The following is a 3,339-nucleotide window of genomic DNA, read 5'->3' as shown; positions in this document are numbered from 1 at the left end:
CGCTTTTATTACGCGTCATTCATTTTGAATCATGCGCTGTTTGCACAGCTGTCAAATAATACAAACATCCAGGGATAAAATACTTAGAGCAATGGTGGGTTTATATACGAGAATAAGGTATAAGGTTTCTTATGCACCAATCCATAAAAGTGTTTGTAAGCCGAATAAAGCCAAATGCTTTAGGAATAACTGTTAAGAATCGCCAACTTTTAACTTTAAGCGGTACTCTTACGTGTGAGTTCTATTCAAGCATGCGCAGTTTATACGACAAACAACATTCCAGCCATTCCTCGCGGTGTATCCTGTTTACATATCCATTTTCAGGTAAAAATCTGCTATGAAATAATTGAAGCTTTTAATTGATATTAGGTTGTGCTCGTCCCTAACATTTTCACATTTATCTTTCACGTTGATTACGCATAAAATGATACTACTGCTTATTCTGCTTTGTAAACACTTCAGACTGCATTTTACGTAAAGCTTTATTTTTCTACTAAAAGCCATAGCCTTATTCTCGTGAATAAACTCCATTTTACTATTAAAAAACTACAATTTTGAACTCGTTACCTTTACAATTGAATTTGGTTCCGGAAGTATATCAGTTTAGTTCTTGAATAATTGAATATTCGAATAACGCAATTAATTCTACTGTCATCGAAGTATGTGTTTGTATGCATAAGTAGGTACTTCATAACTAAATTATTCTCCACAAAGTTTATAACTTCACTAAACGTAGCATGGCGTCATCTGCCGTGCAATAGTTGAACTGCACTTTCCAACTCCCATCTTTTGGAAGAAACTATAGAGTCATGCCGTAGTGGGCTAAGTTGTTATTGAAGCTTACAGATGGCGCATGTATTGGACGCTTATTTACTATAGCTATATTCCGTGCCGTAAACGTTACGGGGCCCAATTTTGAATTGAGAAACGGGGCGAAAAAGTAGAAATTTCAGAAATAGTATTTAAAGGTTTGTAATTCTAGAACATATTGTATTTCATACTTATTAACCATCACCTTTTTTTTAGTTCGTGTAGATAATGTGGACTCTAAAAGTCCAACAGCCACAAGCTCTAGGACAAGTGGACATAGGACTCCTTTAATTTTAAAGAATTTAAGTATGTATCTATATTAGAATTTTAAACAGTATTGGATACATTTTTAAGTGTATTTTGTTTTAGTTAAACCAACTAAAAGAGCAAAACAAAATTACTTTTGAGAAATCGAGCAGACTTGAAAACCAAGTTCGACATTATGCAAGCAGTATCAGACCCTCTATAAGTAGTATTCTAGCACTTCCAGCTTTACAACCTATCACTTTTAGAAATATTCAAAAGTTACCAGTACTAGAGGGGTATTTCAGTAGTGAAGAAAACCAATTTTAAAACTTGGTATGTATCATTCACTTTTGTTAGATTTAAAATGTATATTATTTTAAAATTTACAAAATTATTCATATGCAAATCACTTCTAGGGTTTGCAACTTAGCAACTTTCGAGGTAACAGTCTTCAATTAAAAGCACATAGGATTGTCAAGGAATTATTCGAGGATAATGTCACCATACAGTTCTGCTTTTATGGAAAACATTGCAAAATAACTTTTCATAACCTAAAACTGAATAAGGCCCTAGTGGGTAAAATTTTGTATTTTCAGTGTACTTTTCAAGTACCTTAAGATTTTGTTGTTCTAGAATCCATTGAAGGTAAAGATGCGGGTACCTTACTGTCAGATATTGAAGAAATTGTCAAGTCTTGACTGAACTACACCTGTAATAAAAGAAAAAACAGAAAAGGGAGTGAGGATTTGTATAGAAGCACTATGTGATTTTTTTTACTAACCATAACAAAATCCAGTCTTTATTGGAGTATGTGTGAGTAACTTTTAATTTTAATACCCATGAGACAAAATATAAGAGAAAGAGTACAAAATGTTGGTGCTCAAAAATGAGCAGTTAGTAAATCAGATAATCCAAATAATAACATTTTGAGTAATGTTATATCAGGTTTCAGTGATCAAAATATTTCTTTTGTATGGGAATGCAATGATAATTATGTATGGAACTCCAATAATGATTTAGTTTAAAAGCGTGAGTCTCAAACAACAGATATAATTTCAAATTCAATATTGGCCTTAAGTGGTATTGAATGCCTTGATTATGAGTTGAATTCTGTCTTTAATTTTGAATTTGGGCCTAACAGTGCATTGGAAGAAACTGATGTAGTTCAAACTGAATGAGTTCAAGATCATTTTGGTACATAATTTGAAAGTTCTATCTCTTCATTTTGAGCTACCTACCTAAAGAGCATTCTGAATTCAATTGTGGTCTGAAGTTCTGTTTCTAATACCCATATGCTTTTGTTATTTGGCTGATAAATTCAAACGCTTTTGCTCCTTAAATTTTTCCATAGCGTTTGCTTTGGAAAACGTTTTAGGGATTCTTAAACGTTTTATAAGTTCATCTCTTAAGCCTTTGCAACAAATATGCTATAGGTTAAGTGAATGAAATGAATGTATTTCAGTAGCTAAAAACGAAAACGTACGACTATTTTGGAAACATAACGGTAGTACTACGAATTCATAATAATTTTTGGTTTTGATATGAGGTTCTTATCATTTGTATACTATTGAAATACAAATGTTGAGTAAATTAAGGGTCTTACATTACAAATACTATTTATTATTTTCATTTCCCAACATAATTTCGGATGAGCATTGGTTATAATAGGTATATTTTATCACCCCCAACAATTAGATGAATAAAGATAAATTCTATCAATTTGGGGCCCTAAAAGTTAACCAAAGTCGTCTATAAATTTTAACATGACGTGTAGACTTCGTTAATAAACTGACGTCTGATATAGCCGTTTGCATGTGTTGCTGTATGACGTCTTTTAAACGTTATGTACTTTTTGAGGGAAATCATATCGTGATCTTGATTTCTATTAGGTTTACCCCCAGTTTATTTTTGATGAATCTAGTCGATGGCGAAGCAGTCAATGGTTGCTCACAAAACTCCATCCACTAAATTTTCACTTCAAACCAGCTCATTCGATTTTCCAACCTGTCAATACCGCAAAAAAGCTTGTTTATTCTATGATATTCTGGTTATGGCTCTTGACCCAGACGAGGACAATCACAATCGTCGACTTGAAACATGTTTTCTAACAATTAAAGGATTGGAGTTTCCACCTTCATCTCCAAAAATAAATTTAAGGTGTTAGTTGAGTGCGATTTTTTCCTTTAACATCACCACCACTTAAGTAAAACTCTAAAGTTGAAAGGAAGATGGGTATCCCGTTAGGTTGAACGAAGCAGGGTGCTTTTGTAGCTCAATTCATAG

General features: G+C 32.9%; 1 long non-coding RNA gene across 1 annotated transcript; it reads left to right on the top strand.

The window, feature by feature from the left end:
• The first annotated feature begins 519 nt into the window (after positions 1 to 519).
• On the top strand, positions 520 to 2,597 carry LOC136413835 (uncharacterized). The gene is made up of 5 exons (XR_010752497.1): positions 520 to 968; positions 1,027 to 1,116; positions 1,180 to 1,389; positions 1,473 to 1,632; positions 1,690 to 2,597. It is a non-coding gene; the product is annotated as an uncharacterized lncRNA (long non-coding RNA).
• The last annotated feature ends 742 nt before the right edge of the window (positions 2,598 to 3,339 follow it).

The sequence above is a fragment of the Euwallacea similis genome, chromosome 15 (assembly GCF_039881205.1).
Source record: "Euwallacea similis isolate ESF13 chromosome 15, ESF131.1, whole genome shotgun sequence".
In the NCBI taxonomy this organism is placed as follows: domain Eukaryota; kingdom Metazoa; phylum Arthropoda; class Insecta; order Coleoptera; family Curculionidae; genus Euwallacea; species Euwallacea similis.
The sequence above is the reverse complement of the archived record's forward strand: the minus strand, read 5'-3'. Positions and strand labels throughout refer to the sequence as shown.